Source organism: Eleutherodactylus coqui, chromosome 12 (genome assembly GCF_035609145.1).
Source record: "Eleutherodactylus coqui strain aEleCoq1 chromosome 12, aEleCoq1.hap1, whole genome shotgun sequence".
Classification (NCBI taxonomy): Eukaryota; Metazoa; Chordata; class Amphibia; order Anura; family Eleutherodactylidae; genus Eleutherodactylus; species Eleutherodactylus coqui.
The window spans coordinates 95037417-95057051 of record NC_089848.1 but is presented as its reverse complement, the minus strand read 5'-3'; the positions used below and the strand labels follow the sequence as shown (position 1 = coordinate 95057051).

At 47.5% G+C, this 19635-nt stretch overlaps 1 protein-coding gene across 2 annotated transcripts in view; it reads left to right on the top strand.

The window, feature by feature from the left end:
- MAP4 (microtubule associated protein 4) overlaps positions 1–19635 on the top strand; it is a 113256-nt gene that overhangs the window by 2704 nt on the left and 90917 nt on the right. Inside the window, exon 1 of one of the 2 annotated variants that reach the window (XM_066585497.1) lies at positions 2–99. The exons of the other annotated variant lie outside the window; for it this stretch is intronic. The gene's annotated coding sequence lies outside the window, so the exon portion shown is untranslated. Of the gene's footprint in view, position 1; positions 100–19635 lie in introns of those variants that run through there. 2 annotated transcript variants of the gene reach the window in all.

Below are 19635 nucleotides of genomic sequence, written 5' to 3'. Positions count from 1 at the left end.
TGGTGGCGGCCGTGTGTCTTGTCAGTGAGGAGCCGTGATTTATCGCTGTGACTGTCGGGTTGTGTCGCCTCAGGAGAGAGAGGGGTGCCAGTGTCACTAGTAAGTGTATGACTGACTGTCTCCATCGTACTGTCCCCGGAGTCTCCTCTCACTCCCGGACTGACTGCACCCGGCCGGTCTACTGCGCCGTGACTGACGGCAGCCTCCTCCTAGACTGGTGCTGCACTTCTCCTTACACCGGCCCTGTGGTCTCCTCTCTGATAGCTACATCCCTTATCCCGTGGTCCCTGCTGACTGCCCCTACCCCACCCTCCCATACCGGTCCTGTGGCCCCACCCTGACAGCCCCATCCCTCACATATACTGGTCCTGTGGCCCCTCCCTGACAGCCCCATCCCCCACATATACTGGTCCTGTGGTCTCCCCTCTGATAGCTGCATCCTTGACCCGTGGTCCCTGGCTGACTGCCCCCACCCTTCCATACTGGTCCTGTGGCCTCCTCCCTGACAGCACCCCTAAACCCCCCTCCCCCCATACTGGTCCTGTGGCCCCCTCCCTGACAGCCCCACCCCCCACATATACTGGTCCTGTGGTCTCCCCTCTGATAGCTGCATCCTTGACCCGTGGTCCCTGGCTGACTGCCCCCACCCTCCCATACTGGTCCTGTGGCCTCCTCCCTGACAGCACCCCTAAACCCCTCCCCCCCCCCATACTGGTCTTGTGGCCCCCTCCCTGACAGCCCCATCCCCCACATATACCGGTCCTGTGGCCCCCTCCCTGACAGCCCCATCCCCCACATATACCGGTCCTGTGGCCCCCTCCTTGACAGCCCCATCCCCCACATATACCGGTCCTGTGGCCCCCTCCTTGACAGCCCCATCCCCCACATATACCGGTCCTGTGGCCCCCTCCTTGACAGCCCCATCCCCCACATATACCGGTCCTGTGGCCCCCTCCTTGACAGCCCATCCCCCACATATACCGGTCCTGTGGCCCCCTCCTTGACAGCCCCATCCCCACATATACCGGTCCTGTGGCCCCCTCCTTGACAGCCCCATCCCCCACATATACCGGTCCTGTGGCCCCCTCCTTGACAGCCCCATCCCCCACATATACCGGTCCTGTGGCCCCCTCCTTGACAGCCCCATCCCCCACATATACCGGTCCTGTGGCCCCCTCCTTGACAGCCCCATCCCCCACATATACCGGTCCCGTGGCCCCCTCCTTGACAGCCCCATCCCCCACATATACCGGTCCCGTGGCCCCCTCCTTGACAGCCCATCCCCCACATATACCGGTCCCGTGGCCCCCTCCTTGACAGCCCCATCCCCACATATACCGTCCCGTGGCCCCCTCCCTGACAGCCCCATCCCCCACATATACTGGTCCCGTGGCCCCCTCCCTGACAGCCCATCCCCACATATACTGGTCCCGTGGCCCCCATCCCCCCCATACTGGTCCCGTGGCCCCCTCCCTGACAGCCCCATCCCCCACACATAGTGGTCCCGTGGCCTCCTCCCTGACCACCATCCCCCACACATAGTGGTCCCGTGGCCTCCTCCCTGACAGCACCCATACCCCCGCCCCTTCTCCCCCCCCCCCCCCCACTGGTCCTGTGCCTCCTCCCTGACAGCGTCCATACCCCTGCCCCCTACCTTACTGGTCCTGTGGCCTCCTCCCTGACAGCACCCAACCCCCCCCATACTAGTTCTGCGGCCTACTCCCAACCCCCCCCCCCCCCCCCCCCCATACTAGTTCTGTGGCTTCCTCCCTGACAGCGCCCATACCCCTGCCCCCCTACCTTACTGGTCCTGTGGCCTCCTCCCTGACAGCACCCAACCCCCCCATACTAGTTCTGTGGCTCCTCCCTGACAGCACCCATACCCCTGCCCCCCTACCTTACTGGTCCTGTGCCTCCTCCCTGACAGCACCCAACCCCCCATACTAGTTCTGCGGCCTACTCCCTGCCCTCCCCCATCCCTCTCTCTAGTCCTGTACGGCAGTATTATCCTGGTGTGGAGGTCTTCACTCTGCACACCAGTTGGCCTTCTTTGGTCGGGTTTTGCCGTTGTCCTCCATGCTGATGTTCTCGTAGACAGTTAGAATCTTTCTGTATCTTGGGTGACTTCATTTCCTTTTGCTCTGCTTTGTAAGAAGATATATTGGCAGTCTTATGATAGCATGGTGGCCTGGTTGTTGCCTGATTGCTTTCCAGGCCATCTTATAGGAAGCGCCTACTGTACTTAGTACATCTTCCATACATGTGATGCTGTGCACTGTGATGGCCAGTATATAGGCCGTGTACTGGAGAGGCACATGGATGCAGTGTACAGGCCATAGGGGAGGTTAGTCATCAGGCTGTTCAGTATAATATGTGGAGTACAGGCCATACACAATGAGACGATCGTGTAATATACAGGGAGAAGTGCCATGATGCCGTGCTGTGTAATATCCAGCATATAGGATAGGAGCTGGCAGCAGCGTGCAGGGTATCTACATTTACAGGTGACAGGATGCTGTGACAGGCAGTGAGCTGACTCATTCATTGTAATGGTAGAAGGTAAACAGAAGACATGTTAACGCGTTTCATGTCTTTTTTTAATAACATGCTGCACACGGGGTGAAAGAGCAAAGTACCAGGGATCAGCTCTACAGGTCTGTAATATGTCACCTATGAGGACAGTAATAAACCGTGTTGGAGGGAGGTGTCCTTCAGGAAAGCAATGCCGCCGCGTACTTGTGTAGGGCTGGGCAGCAGCTCATTATCCCAAAATGCTGACAGCTGGTGCCCGGCATCTGGGAGTCGGGTCTATTATTGGCACGTTGTGCTCGTCTATCCTGTCTAAACCCCGAGAATGTAATCTGAAGGGGCGTCATCCCTATAGAAAGTCTGTGTGACTATATAGCAGTCTGATGTGTGACCTACATGAAGACTCTTGGGTGAATGTGTTGCATGAAAGAAAAGTCAAGTTTTTCACTTCTGTATTGAACTTTGTGATACTTCCTATAGTACGTGCCCCCCCCCCCTTCCTTAGAAACAGGTGGAGGCTGCTGATCAGTAAGGGTTGACAGGGCTAGCCTGTGATTGTGCTGCTGATACGGCCCTGAACCATCAGCTTGGTCCCATTTCTGGGTCCGGGAAACTTAACCCTTTAAATGGGTTAGAAACAATATAGTAAAGTGGGTTATTGGTCAAGTCTGACTTTATGTATATAGGGTGCACTCTGCTAAGGATCTTTTGAGAGGAGAGTTGTTACAAAGATAGTCTGTCGCTGTGGAGGACCTGTCCTATTCAGCGCTACATGGACACTGTGACGCTTCACCTCTGCTTTTAGGGGTACTGCTAGGTTTTCCTACAGATTAGAAGGCTCACTTGTCGTCCGTGCTAAGGTGCATGGTGTACTCTGCTTATTCTCAGCAATCCTAACAAGTAGGGATTGTCCAAAGTGGAGAACCCCTTAAAGGGGTTGTCCCAGTATAAGGAAAAAAAAAAAGTCTGGGCATGCAATAAAATACAAAAGAATTGATACTTGCCTCTCTTTTCCCACTGGAAGTAGCAGGGCGACTCCAGTGCATCTCCTACCAGCGCTTGCTGGTACTAAGAGGGATTGCTGCAGCCAGTCAGAGGCCACCACCTTCCATTCTCCTGGCATCAGTGCTTAACGTCTTGGACACCATGATGCTAGGAGTTTGGAACGCGACGCTGCGGCCTCTTATTGGCTGCAGTGGTCACTTGATTTTCCGCCAGCACTGACGGTGCGAGATTCACCGGAGCCGCCCTGTTGCTTCCCAGGGAAATAAGAGGGGTAAGTATGGATTCTTTTGTTTTGCAGCATGGCTGACTATTTACAGGAATGTAAAATATTTAAAGGACCATTTAAATATTCAGACAATCCCTTTAAACATCACTAAGGTGATCTGGAACGCGTCAGTCTCTGGTCATGCCCCTCGGCACCTTTTGGAGTATACTAAGGAAATTAAGTGTTAACTTGCTGCCCTTGGGATATCGCAGCTTGTTACAACAGTGAGTTGTTACTCTTTTACATTCAGAGGGGAAACATTTGTCTCCAATGTATCCAAGATTTTACCGTTCACTGACAAACAGATCTTTGAACAGGAATGGAGGCAGTCAGAACTTGTCATTAACAGGGTGTTCAGCAAATAACATGATCTGCTATCCGCTGTAGAGGAATTGGTTGGGTGACGGTCTGGTTGCTGGAACTTCCCCTTGATCGTTATATTAGGGGAACCCATCCCATCAGCACAACCTTGATGAGAAGTATGGAGCGATAGTTGAGCGCTCGCCCAATCGGATTCTCCATCCATACTCTATCTGCTGTGACAGGCTTTATAAGCACCTTATGGGGATTCCTGATCCTGACCACTGTAAGGGCAGATGAGGACAGCCGCCTGCCAATCCTGCTGCCATTACCAGACCCCTGATTAAAGCCCGGCCTGTGCACACGGCTGTCATGGTCATGAGCTTGTTTTGCGCGCACCCTGCTGTGTAGTCTCCTTATGAAAACCACATTATTCTAGATCGGGGGCATGCACTGATATTTCTCTGAGGAATGCAGGACTGTACGTGGCACTAAATGCTACTCTTCCAGTACAAGACTTTGTACTCCTTTTTTTTTTCCTGTTAGACCTTATTTTACTTTAGCACCAGTTAAGTTGGTTGATAAAAATTCTCTTCTCACGCTGCGGCCCACAGCTGCCATTTTGTTTTTTTTTAGGGGGATGAGGGGCATTATGTATCTTTAAATCCGCAGCATGCCCTATTCTTGATTGTTTTTTCGGATGCCTAATTATGTAATCACTTTCTCCTTGTAGTATTGCCTCTAGGCGAGAATAAGGTGCCACACAGAAGCACTATATGGCAACACTGAGTGCCTATGGCTGAATATTACTGAATTGTAGTCGTCGTATTTGCCATGGTCTGTCTGTTGCTGCTGTTGAATGTTATAGGCCTGCTGGCTGTGAGATGGTTAATTGTTGACAGCTCCACACTTGGCTCGCGCCAGCTTCGTACCCTCTCCTTCTGCTCCACTTGCTGTTTGAAGCTCTGGCATTCATAATGAAAACGTAATTTCTCTGGTTAGCAAAAAATAGTTCAGCGGTGCAAATGAGGGGGATTAGCTGCGCTTCCTAAATAGGGAACTAATAGAGAGCAAGCTCTCGCCTCCAGAGCTCACCCCGGTCACGTGTGGGTAATGGGAGCTTTCCAGTAGGCTCATAATGTTATAAATTTGTTGTCTTGTAGTTGTTTTAGGCTGCTTTCACACCTGTTAGGAGTCAGGTCAGGGTTTCCATGTTTCCATCAATGCTTAGTTTTTGGAAGAGTTGGGTAAAGTTTGTTTCAATTCAACCTCCTGGCCGGTTCCACCTCATGACCCCCCCCCCCCCCCTTCCCATTGACTATAACTGGGTCTGTTTGATTTCCGGCCAGCAGTTCAGTATTACGTCAGTTTACAGGATGAAATGGCGCAGCTTACTATTTTCTAGCATGGAATTGGTGAAGAAGCCCCGTGCTAACCCACATCTACTGCAGTTAAGGGACGCAGCCACGTGCAGTGATGGTGTGACTGTACTAGGGTATATCCACACAAGGTGAAATTTGCTCCAGACTGTCTGCAGTGGACATCCGCAGCAGATCTGCATTAAAAAAACGCACCAAACGATTTTGATGCAGAACTTGGGGAATTAACCCCCTTGAAGAGGTGGAATCTGCAAAAAAAAAAAATCCACTGTGATAATTGACATGTTCTGGGTCCAAAATCCATTCTACAAGTCAACTTCTGCGACTGATTTTTTTTTTTTTTTTTTCCCTACAGTCTGTGAATGAGAGTTTGAAAACCTCATCCACTTTGCATAGGAAATATGAGGCATTTACAGTAGAAGCGGAGGAGCTCCATGGGAAATCCGCTGCAAATCTGCTCTGTGCGAACATGGCTTTGCAATTAAAGTACTGTGGCATACTACGAAGCCCCATCCACCTGCTGTGGAAAGGAATCGGCAGCATAAATTGACTGGTGCTGTGGATTTTTCTGCAGCATGTCGATGTATGCTGTGTGTATTCACCATGGGTGTCACTCCTTCATATGGTTGAATCTGTTGTGTTTGGTTTGGATTTTTCTGCTGCAGCTAATTTGCAACACGAGCAGGTTTTTTTTTTGTTTTTTTTTTCTTTTTCTCTAGATCTTCAACCCAAGCCAGAAGTGGTTTCTAGAGTAATGGGGAATATAATGGAAGGTTTTATATTTCCTGCTAGATTCAGATCTGGCTTTGGTTTAAACTGCGCCTCAATCTGAATTAAAAAACCCTTTTTTTCCACCTCTGAGGTATATCCAAATGTTGTGGAGTGTTTTTTTGCAGTATGGCTGTGAACAGCGTACCAAGAACTGAATTCTGTTCTGCTGCAGGTGACCAAGATTTTAATGCGGTTCACTTGCACTAGCTGTGGAATTGCAACAGAACAGAATATTTTTATTTATTTGGTGCACAGCTGCATTGTCTCAATATACCCTTACGGCTCCTTCACACGAACATGCAGTGACAGCATATTGCACACATTATGTTGTACCGATCTGCTATAGGCTCCCATGTAGCCTCTCGAACATTATACGAAATACGCGTGCAATAAAATGTATTACGCGTGTGTACACGCCAAGATAGTGCATGGCGGTGCACAGCAAGTTTGCAATATCATTGCATACTTGCTGCGTGCCGCATGACTATCTCACGCAGGCGTCATGCTGCAAATTGCGCTCGTATGAAGCCGCCCTAATGCACATGGAAACCCTGCAGCTGTATATAGTCAGTAAGGCAGAATTTTTTTATTTTTTTTCCCTCCTCTTCTGTGCAGAAAATGGGCCACGTTTGGTCGCACCTCTTAAGCTTTCTCCATAACTGAAGTTGATGTTGGTAATTCCAGGTGCTTTCCACACTCCACAAAGCATGTGATCTAGTGAGAAGTGACCTGAATCGTCACCTGTACCATATAGGAGTTCATCACTCTAAATCTAGCAGCCCTGATCCTTTTCCTTTTAGAGATGAGTGCATATAGAGTTAATACTTCGGACCCCCTCAGTTGGCTTCTATAAGCAGTAGTGGAGTGGATGTTGAGCAGCTGGTCACTGGGGGCCACTCTCTTTGATGTCCTATTAGGACATATGGATGGGGGTTGTCCTGATGGAGTCACCGCTTTCTATTACTATAGTGTTACTGCTGCTTCCACAGAAGAAGTGTTTTGGCATGAGTCTCCTCTTTGTTGGCTGATGACACACAGCTTCCAGCTCCAGGCGTGGCTGGCCTTCTGTTCATTCTGTCTGGGATGAGACAGCTATTGGCTCGGTGGTGGTCAGGAGGAGATGGCTGCGACATTACGTCAGAGCATCCTAACAGAAGGGGTAGCGTGGAAGCTGCAGTGCTGTCCGTCTTGCTTTCTTCTTTCTCCAAGTTGTTCAGTTCCTATCTGTGACCCAGCTACACTGACTGCCTTCTGTGTGGGGTGCCACCAGTGTAGCTGAGACACTGGTATATGTGATATATACTTTATAAATCGGCTAAGTATTAACTAAAGCAAGAGCAGAGGAGCTGCAGACATTGGTCTATGTCCTAGTGACCACACTTCTGCCTGCAGCCTTGACTTCGGAAATGGTAACACCGACATGTACACTTCTACTTGGCGTGAAATACTGGGGCACTTACAATGCAGCCTGGAAGAGGAAGCTGGGCTGAGGAAGCTAGTAGTTGGTTCGCAAGTCCCAAAAATGTCAACGCAAAGTAAGAAAATATAAAGACTAGAGTAAGCACAAAACTAAAGCAAGTCCTAAGCCAGACAGCTGCTGTTAATTACTTCCTATATTGAGGATAGGAGCTGCTTTACAGTACATGGTGTACAGAAATATAATGGAACTCCTCCTTCCACAAGTACAGAGCATTACAATACGTATAGTACTGTAGAGAGGTGCTACTATTAGGTACCAATCAGTACATGTAGTTCACTAATACGGGTGTTTTACCACTGAAATGCCCATGCTGACTGGCTGCTAATAACATATGCCACAAATCTGGACTGTCTGTTGTGGCAATGTCTGCTTGTTCTAGATGGGTTATGGCCTTGGTATACTCGGATAACCCAAAAAGGGCTTTTCAAGGGGGGGGGGGGGGGGGGGACAGTTAGTGAGAAGTAGCGGATTGGCAGGGATTCCCCACCTGGGTCACCCACTGATCAGCCTATGAGGCGCTGCCGACAGCTGAAGCTCTTGGACTGTAGTGCCGTAGTACAGTTTGGTAGCACAGTGCTCTCCCATTTACTTGAGTGGGATAAAGCTATGCTGCAGATGGTGGTCTGTCTGTAGCGGTTTCTCACCAGCTGATGATTGGGGTCTTGGGCGATCTGCCTTTTGTGAGGATAGTTAACAAATAACTTTTGTATGGGAAAACCTAGTTCTTCAGTAAGATCTTCTGTAGGGTTGAACCAGATGGGCTAGCCTCTACCACCTCAAACATCAGTGATACTTGGATGCCCATGATCTTGCTTTTGGTAGGTATTATCACTGCGGTTCTAGAGATGCTCTGACCCAGTCGTCACAATTAGTCACTCACGCAATCCTTAGTTTTTGCTCATTTTTTTGCTTCTAACACCTAAAATTCAAGAACTGGGCCATTATTTGAAACCTTTCAGTTGCCATTGTCACCAGATAATTAATATGCTCTTCACCTGTCAGTGGTCCTAAAGGGGTGTTTTCTATCTTGGCTATGAAAAGCCTGAATGGGAACTGCTGTTGTGATTTCCAGCCCCCCAGCCAGAGCCTGCAGAGAGCTGAGCACAGTTTCTGAATCTCTCATTGAAGTGAATAGGAGCTACAGAAGCTGCATAGCAGAGTGCGCTACAGTTTCCTTGTTTCCCCGAGTTATGGAAACCATGTAGCACACCATGCCACGCTGTTTCCATAGCTCCCACTCACTTCAATGAGAGCTACGGAAATGCCATTCATCTCTTTCCAACAGGTGGTCTGGACAGAGCGCTGGGTTTTTCCAGCTTGGCCATGAAAAGCAGAGATGGGAACACGCCTTTAATGTTAGTGCCGATCTAAATAAAATGTATTTTATTTTTTTCTTTAGTCTTAAAGCGACATTGCTGGATTAGAGAAGCAAAGATGGCCGAGCGGCTACCTGATGGAAACTGCATAGCATGCATTGTTAGTCTAAGCCTGGGGTCAAACGGGGCGGATTTGCCGCAGAATTTTGCTGCAGCAAATCTGCCTGCGGCCGCTAATCCTGGTGTTAACCAGTCAAGTGGATGAGATTTGTCAAAAATCTCATCCACGCGGGGCAGCGAATCCGTCGTGGCAAAACCCGCACTGCAGCTCGGATTCCTGGGATGCAGTAAGTCCATTCTTTTTTTTTTTTTTTTTTTTTTTCCTGCTGTGGCCGCGCTCTCCACTTGGGCGTCCAAGTGCTGCGGGTTTTGAAGCTGTGCTCTCCCGGCGGTAATCTCGAAGTATTTCGCTGCGGCAAAACCGTGAGATTTCTGCCGAGAATATGACCCATGTGACCCCAAACAAAGGCTCCGTTTGCACAGGCATACAATGACACAAATTCACTTGTTCGCTGATGGAGCCAGTTTATACAGGCAGATAAGTCCTTCACAGATGTGTTCAGTCATTCACATTCACTGTACCAGTGAATGTGAATTAGTAAACGATCTCTGTTCACACACGAGTTGCAAACGATTATTTTTATACCTGCATTAAATGAACGAAAAGCGAACGCATCCTTGTTCGTCGTTGAATTGTTGGCAGTGTTTGCCTGATAGATTATCTGTCAAATTTGCACGATCCAACGACTTATTTATTTTTTTAATAACTATAATCGTCCCGTGTAAAAGCACCCTAAGATTACATGCTGATCTGACTGGCCAACACTGGTGAAATCACGCGTAGTGCCTTAGGCAGTCAGAAAAGCTGATGTGGCCGTCTTCGTTGCTCCAGGTCCAGAGGGTCACTTTAAAGTTCAGCAACTTCATTCATTGATGGCTTTCATGGTTGTTACCCAGATCGCATCCAGTTGAAGCTGAGCACCTAAACAAGAATGTTCCCATGCATTGACCGTAAATGAACATCGTGAAAATGGTGAGGAATCTAAAGCTTATTAGAAAGTTTCAGAACTCTTCCTCACTACTTAAAGGGGTTGTCCCGAGAAAGCAAGTGGGGTTAAGCACTTCTGTATGGCCATATTAATGCACTTTGTAATGTACATCGTGCATTAAATATGAGCCATACAGAAGTTATTCACTTACCTGTTCCGTTGCTAGCGTCCCCGTCTCCATGGTGCCGTCTAATTTCAGTGTCTAATCTCCCGATTAGACGCGCTTGCGCAGTCCGGTCTTCTCCCTGGTGAATGGGGCCGCTCGTGCCGGAGAGCTGGTCCTTGTAGCTCCGCCCCGTCACATGTGCCGATTCCAGCCAATCAGGAGGCTGGAATCGGCAATGGACCGCACAGAGCCCACGGTGCACTATGGGAGAAGACCCGCGGTGCATCGTGGGTGAAGATCCTGGCGGCCATCTTGGTAAGGTAAGTAAGAAGTCGCCGCAGAGCGGGGATTTGGGTAAGTACTATCCGGGGGTTTTGTTTTTTTTTGTTTAACCCATCCCTTGTGTTTGTCTCGCGCTGAACGGGGGGCCTATTGAAAAAAAAAAAGCCGTTTTGGCGCGGGACAACCCCTTTAAAGGAGCTTTCCAAGATATTGATGGCCGGTGATTGCAGCTCTCATCGAAATCAGGAGGATCTACGCTTTTGATTGCAGGTGCGTCTCCCATTGACTTCCATGAGAACTGCACTTGTAATTACGAGCGCCGACCGCTACCCAGGGGTTGATGTTCCGATTAATGTTGAAAAATCGTTATAACTACTAAAAAAAAGAATCCGCTCATGTAAAAAAGGCATTAGTCCTATTCATGTGAATGGAATTGAGCTGCTACACCAGGCACAACCACTAGACAATATGCCTGCTCAGCACCAAAACGGCCACGGTGCTTTCTTGAGGCCACTTCATACAGCTGATTAGTGTTACCCTCCAGCAGCAGACCTCCACTAATCTGATATTGATGATCCATCCTGAGGATGGGTCATCAGGAGCGAATTAGAAGAAAACCTCTTTAAGCTTGATTTACAAAAAACTCCCATTAATGTGACCACTGGCTTCCTTCGCTGTATACAGTGAACATGTATATCTATTGCAGTGTAGAATTAGGCCATTCTAGTAGCCAACCCTGCCTAATCCGCTGACAAATTGTATAGTGTTTATAGGAGATTTAGCGTCTCCTGTTCTACAACCCATAAAACTGCACGGTGTGACCAGCAGGTATTTAAAGCTGCCGGTATTGTAAAGCGAGTTTTATTTGATTGGTGTATAAACCTTCTCAGTCAGGTGTTAACCCTTTAATGCACAGAAAATGCAGGTGCGCCCCCTTCTTGTTCAGTGTCTACACAGTTTGCTCTTGTAAACTGTTTTTGTGAAGTGCGGTCTCTCCTACATCAGATGACTGCACAGCGCCTGGTGTAAAGTCTAAAAGGGGTCATATACTCTGGATAAATGTTGGCTGAACCCTCCTGTTAGCCGGACCCACCATCCATCTAACATAAAGAGGGTGTCCCGAATCTCCCTATGCAAGCAGATATCGGGGGGCAGAAAGGATCAAACATGTTCAAGTGCAGCTTGCCTGCTTCTTCTCATGGGAGATCGGTCTCTGCCCGAGTTGTCTGGCAGCAGCTTACTCTCCTCTCCCCATGGAGAACACATGTAGGCTCTGTTCAGCTGACACTGTGTTCTCCATGTGTATGGGAGGTTAAAGGGATATTCCCATCTTGGCTTTTCATGGCAGAGATGGGGAAAACATGGCTGCTGTGCTTCAACCACTTTTGAAAGAACTTGGCGCAGAGCTGTTTCTTTAGCTCTCATTGAAGTGAATGGGACTACGGAAACAACGTAACATTGTGCTATGCGGTTTCCACAGCTCCTTCACTTCAATGAAAGCTATGGAAACTGCAAGTGCTTGGTCCTTTCCTCTTGCTCCGGCCGGGTGGCTGGTAGCCATGACTGCGGTTTACCACCTCGACTATGAAAAGCAGAGATAGGAATATACCCCTTTAATGGCTTCTAGCTGAATAATCATTCAGCTAATGGATATCTAAAGTGTATGGCCACCTTGCCTGTTCTTTTAGACTCGTAAGCGCCGTTGTCTTACTGTGTTTCTATGGTGTTTTTAATATGCATGTTAATTGCAGTGCAAATTAGTCTTACTATGCCGGTGCCTTTATGTGAACATTTGTATATACTTGTATATATGCCCAATCCAGACAAGTTTCATTAGTAAAGCTTGCAACAACATCATGTATTTTTGTTAACTATTAAAAGTTATGATATCTGCAAGATTACTTGGTTTCTGTTACGGAGAACAATCACAATTGCAGTCTGAAAACTGCATGCGTTTTACCATGAATTATGGCGGTTTTGTAATGCAGTTTTCAGCTGAGCGGCTTCTACGGGTGAAGTAGGTGACTTCCAATGTTGGAGACCAGCGTTGTAGGAGCTAAGGGCAGTTTCTCTGGGTTGGTTGGCACTAAAGTGCCCGACAGTCATCCCAGTGATGACGCAGAAGCGATCGCTCAGTGAATGGAGGCGGAGCGGACTGGAGATCTCTCCTTAAGCCTACCTCCATTCATAGTAAACAGGCAGTCATTTGTAGATGGACTGCCTGTTTACATGGGTCAGTGGTCTGGGCTTATGCAGATGTGAAAACCTAATTTACAAACAATAAGCAAACTAATTATGATATAATTATTGTTCATTAAGTCGCTGCCACAATTTAGGCCCCCTGTCCACAAGTGTTGCAGTATCCCGTGGTGGAGCTCCGCCACAGGAGCCGCCACCGAATCGCCGCCGGTCAGGCTAATCTGATAGATAGGCTGACCGTGGAGAAGCGGGGCAATTCGCAGCATGCCGCGAATTGCCGGCCGCACGGGGCCGGTGCTTTCCATAGCAATGCTATGGAAAGCATAAGCTGGCGGGACTTGCCGGTGGTTTACCGCCGACGAAATCACTGCCGTGGACAGGGGGCCTTACCCGTAGCGACTTATTGTTCAGATTCCCATGATCCAGCAAGAATCTGAGCCAAAGGCATTCCATGTTAAAGGCGCTAAGATAAATTGTTAGTGGATGTATGCTTGCAAGCTTGCTGATGGTTTCTACAACTAGCCAGCAGAATGATTGTGAGTTCAGCTGTGGAGTGAATTTGGTGCATGAAGAGCAGGAGACAAATGATTCTAAACCAAAGGGTAAACAGCTGAGAAAAATCAGGAAATTGTTGCACTTTAGAGAGTATGGAGTTAATTAATGGCGGACCTTCAAATTAGGACTTGAATCGACAGCCCAGAGAGCAGCTGTTTGTAGGGCCATTATGTCCAGTGCATGGCCGCCCATCCTCTGTAGTCAGTGCTGTGTAACTCTTCGCTGTCTGCTCAGTGATGGTTGTGGAAGGTTAATGTTACTCTGAATAGTCATAATGGTGGTGATGATCGCTATGTGTGATCAGATCTTCAGCCCTGGACACGGGAAGAATATGGAGCTTCTCTACACGTAATTGTGTAATGACTTGACAACGGGAAATGACTTGGGAGTAACCTGAAAGCCCTTACATGCACCATTTAACTGGAGACTTGGCTCTTCCTCTTCAATGGCTTAAATTATTCTCTTTCGTTATATAATTATACAGCGGGATAGTCTGCATATTCACGGCACAAGTAATAAGGTCATGGGAAGCCTGGAGGGGGAACAGCAGAGACCTGGTATTAGTTTTTGGCCTAACCATCTCTGTACTCCTCTCTACCTGTACAGGGATACACCGGCACTTGCTAATCCACAGGGGTCTGACAATGGGATCACCCACCATTGCTAGAATGGTGAGGCTGTGGCCATGGGTAATCAAGCTGTGCAGATGCTGCATTTCAGCCCCGCTCTAAGGTGGTATTGTGAAGAAATACCAAGAGGGGCTCATGATGATCGGGGGTCACCCAATGAGTGACCACATGGCCTAGTGACTTGACTCTCAGCTTTCTTTAGATGTAGTGATGCAGCTTTCCTAGACTCCTCTTAATGCCCAGTTCACTAGTTAGGCAGTCATAACTCCTACTTTGGTGTCGCTAGCTGACTAGCCATTCAGGGGTCTAGGAAAGCTGTGTGTGGGCTCTAATTGGAAATGTAAAGTTGATGCCTATAGTGGTTTTTGGTTTTCCTTCAGAAATGTTATGTAGAATATTAGTGATCTGGGATTTTCTAGCAGCAATTTTCTTTTGTTGCGTTCCTGAAAAGTTTGTGGTTTGCAGCCGGGATGTTTCCCACCTGGGTTTAATGAAGTGTGACAGTTTTCATAACTGTGCATGGAGTTCGAGAGGAAATAGTAACAAGTTGTAGCACGGTTATTCTCCTTTACCTGCTATTACTGGAAAGCTAGTGGATGAGCCAACCGCAGCCAGGTCCCAGGCACGTTACACCTCGCTCGTGATGTTTACCTTGTCGGCTCCTGTCAATATCGCTCTTCCTAAAGTGTACACTTGTTGAGTTGGCGTTCTTTCAGCCTCCGGGGCTGATCTTATTACAGTATGTGATGTAATAAAACACAAGGGGAGAGATTACAAACGACAGACAGATTAAAATTCATTTAAGTCCAGCAGCAATGGGACCTGCTGGATTATCAGGTTCTGGATTATTGGATAGTTGTAGAAAAGGGGGATTACAATACTTTATCTCGCAGTTCTGTGACCAGCCTTGTTGTTTTCATAAACTGTTTCCTATTTCAGTGCTTGTGTGGGCTTTTACAAGGTTTATTTACTCGTAGTTTTGGTGCAGTTTTGGAAAACTTTCAACAAGAACTAAAACATGACTGTAATAAGTCAATTGGCCCTATTTGTATGCTCGCTTCAGGGCACGGCTGTGATCAGTGACTCCAGCATAGATGTCTTATGAGAGGTTCAGGCTTCTTCTCCACCCCCTTGCTTTACATTGCAGTTCTGCTTCCTTCGGTCACAACTATTGTCAGTGACTCAAGCTAAATTGTTGTCTAGGGGAATCCGAAATCCTCTTATCTCAGCAGAGGTTGAGGTTGCTACTCCGTCCCACCCCTGTGCTTTACATTACAGTTCTGCTTGCTCAGATTGACTTTTGTGTATAAGCTTATTACTTGTAGAGCTGATTTCTATTGTAACCAAGATAGAATTCTTATAGCCTGTAAGCGGTTAAACCCCCCGCATGACGATTATTGGGCTGAGGGAATATAGCCCTAAAAAGGAGAAGCATCGAGAATCCTCTTCAGAGGGGTTTTCCTAGAAACGCTGTTTGGCTGGGTTCATACATGATGAGGATTTTCTGAAAAATGCTGTTGTGTGCTTTTTTTCTTTTTTTTTTTTTAAACTTTGCTTAAATGCTGCAGTCCGATATTAGTCTGTAGGAAGATAAAATGCTCTACATACCAAGCGTTTTGGTATTTTTCTAGAATGCAGCATGCTAGGGGCATGATGTATATTTCTGGAGTTTCCCCCCCCCATAGGTTACTCAGTAGGACTTGAGAAATGTCAGAAGAAATGCCGTGGAGAACAGTTGTAGAAAAGCACTTAAAATTCACGGTAGAGGATCGGAAGTGCTTCCCATTGATTTCAGTGGGAAACCTCGCATGAACATGGCACGGTATGTGAGAGCCAATGTTTTTAAGATCCTGATGAAAGCAATGGGCCATGTGTCCCGAGGAATGCAAAAAAATAGAACCTGCTACAATGATTTATTTTTTTTCCTTTTTCCTCACATCACTCTGAGGGAAAACATCACTCATGTGTATGACTGACTGCATTGAAAAGAATGGAGTTCATAGTCACACATCTCACAATGCAGAGAACTCGTGTGAGATTCTCCCCCGTGTAAAACTAGCCGTGGGCTGCTGCATTTACAAACACATGGCACAGCGTCTTTAACGCACCCCATCATTGTGATGGGTAGTGAGGTGCGTTTACAAGCACTAAAACACCCGAAAATACAACAAACGGCGCTAGAAAATCTGCATACAAGCTCTGGCCTGCGAAGCTCCATTTGAAATTAATGGAAGCATACCGCAGCGTTAAAAAGCGGGCTGTGAGCGGCCTTAACCCTTTCCAATCAATTTATTTTTTTCTCACCCATTCTCCCCAGCTCCAAATAAATTGGAGCTGGGGAAAATGGGTGAGAAAAAATACATTTTCCCTGCACCCTCCTGAACTGACAGAGTTCTCACTGCACCGTGGAGGGACCTGCTTGCCTGTCAGGCGTCTTCCGCATTCTCCTTCTGCCTCCCGGCTCGGCGATCATGTGACCGCTGGGGTCAGGTGGCACCCAGCAGTCACATGATCGCCAAGCCGGGAGACAGAAGGGAGAATGTAGAAGACACCGGACAGGTAAGCAGCACCCCCCCCCCCCCCCCCTCCATAGCGCTATGTAATGTTTAAAGGAGAAGGCAGAAAGGTTTAAAAACCCTATCGGGTCCTCGATGGAGACCAGTGCAGGAGTGTATCTGCACCCGTTGTGTCTGCCGATCGGGTGCAGATGCACTCCTGCACTGCAGTGTCGGGCCTGCCCCGACATTGGAGCTGTGGAGGAAAATGATGTCGGGGCAGGCCCGACATTGGACTGGAAAGGGTTAAGGTACCTTTTACACAGGACAGCTATTGGGTGCATAATATATATATTACAAATTTTAACCTGAGCCCTGTAGGTGGCCGTGTGGACACAGGCAATCTATCTGTGAAAATTGCTGTTTCCCACAATTATTTTGGGCTGTAATCTTCCTGTGTAAAGGTACCTTTTGGGCTTGCTACTCACTGACCTATTTGGGGGCTATGTGCTGTACTTCTTGGTCCATGGATAGCACATTATAGGTAGGTGTGTGTGTTAAAAAAATTGTCCTATTCTGGCCTGTTTCTTGGGTGCAGCTCACACCTAATGCTGGTGTGCACCTAGGCTTAGGTTATTACATGTGCGCTAATAATGCTCTGGTGATGGCATTAATTGCCGGGCTGCGTCTGCATTGCAGGTTCAGCCCAACAATTGAGAAATGTGAGCGCTAGCACTTGTGTAATAACAGCCTTGAGGTTTCTGCATCATTATAGCCATTTCCAGTTGAAAGTAGCCCATGGTAATGGGTCAGAACCATTGGCCAAAATATTGTTGCATAGCTATCCGGCACAGGAAGCATTTGGGTGTGCTAATAGTCACTCCAAGGACAGAGGAACCTGCACACTCATGGATCCTCGGGGTGCTGTCCCACGTGCAGGTTCTATGCAGGTTTTTTTTAATACAAGTATTAAAGCCAAAACCAGATTTGGATCATAAAGAACGGATAATTCTGTCCCCTGGCCTTAGTTGGAGGCTATGCCATCCTTGCCTGCTGGGTGGACAGTGTAAATATTAACCTCTACTTTCACCTAAATAAGACCATAAGTCTACAGTCAGGAGGATGAACTATCATTATTATACCTGACAGGAGCCCCTAATCATCAGTAATGTGATTCATTATGGGAGTACAGCCCATATAACTTCATCCGCAGGAAGTTCTAGTAGCGACCCCCCCCCCTCCCCTTTCAAAGAGCATAAAGGTTGGAAATTTCCAGGGGACTGACACCATGATCACATGACCCAACGAAAGGGAATTTTTCAGATGGTAAGGCCGGTTTTTCATCTGTCACAGATCCGGCTCAAAGTACCAGATTTCTTTCTGACCCAAAGCTGGGCACCTGAGCGTAAACTAAACGAACCCTATTAGTCAATAACATCCATATGGGGCTATTTGAGTCTGTTCAGAAGTGGAGCCGTTTGGTCTTGGGGATCCCCTGTATTGCACCCTGAATGGAGCAGGAAAGCAGAACCCTGAGCGCAGGTGAGAAACTACCCCATGACCAGTTATACTAGGGGCGAACTACATAAAAGAAGCACTGCCATGAATATTCTTTCATTAAGTGCTAGAGATGACTAAAGATTGATTTTTAGGCCATGGTCAGATGCCATTTACATGTTGAGGATTGTAACAAAGATTCCCCTACATGTCTATTAGGCTACCTACACGTGGGCGAGTGATATCAGGCCATAAAACTCATCAACGTGCAATTTGCCAGTGGATACAATGTGGTTTTCAAGCAAAAAAACTCCCATCTGTGAAATTCAAGGATTTGAAGTGCTTCCCATTGATTTCAATGGGAATCCTCGCATGCACATCGCTCGGAATACAAGATCCATGCGATGCATTAAAGGTCCCATTGAAATCAAAAGGGAAGCATCACTTGTGTACATTACTCCATTCCAATCATTGGACATCTGCAGGTATTTAAATACCTGCAAATGTTTTTTTTTTCTTTTTGTGGATCTCGCAGGGACTTCTTCAATTGAAGTCAATGGAAGCAGTCTGGTCAGCGGCACCCCACAGCTGACACAGCGGACGTGCCGCAGATCCACGGGAAAGCAGGAGATTAAAGAAAAAGAAAAAAGGTGCAGCATGCCGCACCGACGTGCAGAAAACTGATCCAGCGAGACCCGCTCTGCATCCAGATAGGAGAATAAATGTGTGGGTGTTTTTTTTGCCTCATGTCTGCAGGTACGGCAGGAATCCGCTGCGGGATTCCACACTCAGAATCCGTGCGGGCCCGTGGACATGAGGCCTTGGTTCAGGATTTTTTTTTTTTTTTAAAGTCTTCTATATCTTAAAACTAAGTTTTTTTTTTTTTTGTTCAATAAACATGTATAACCATTACAGGATGAAATGAAACCTGTCAGCAATTCCGAGCGACTACTTACAGCTGCAGAGCACTGATGTAGACCTGCTTCCACGTATCTGGTTATAGTTCCTGAACAAGGCATACTTCTGTAAAGAACCTCTTAATATTCCCTATACCGCATGCTAACGTTAGTCGGGTGGGCTGAATGGGTTCTGCTGCCTTCAGCTCGTTCCATAACTCCATCCCCATTTGCCTCTGATGTATATGACCTCTCAGACGTCTTCCACAGGACGGTATGCTGTAGCCAGGTACAATGGCCAGATGGCTTTTCGAATAAGCCCCGTATCCGCATTCTCTAGTTGGTATTAGATGCTTGAAACTTCTGACAGGTTTCCTTTAAAAAAAAAAAAAAAGTTGTAAAACTTTGTACAGCACTATTGAGCTTTGATATAAGGCTTGGCGACTTCCATCTGCACTTTGAGGCTGACTTTGGATGGTGCAGAATGACTGTTAGCATAAACATAATGATTATACTAATGTCACGTGTTGGTTAAGCCCCCCCCCCCCCCCTCGGTTATTCTGCTGCTCTCTGAAATTCCTTACATTTCTCTGCTGTGGGATGGACAGACTGCAGTGTGGGAAGGTAGAAAACCACTACATATCCAGTTAACGCTGGTAACCGTAAAAACCCAGATGTTCTTCGTCTTCAGATTATATTGTGTCATACAAACATTGCAGGAAGTTGTGTTAATTGTGGCCCTAAAGTGAATTCTTCATCAGGAAATGGCTTGTTTAGGGCCAACACCATACAAGGGTATTCTGGCCACATTTGTATCTGTAA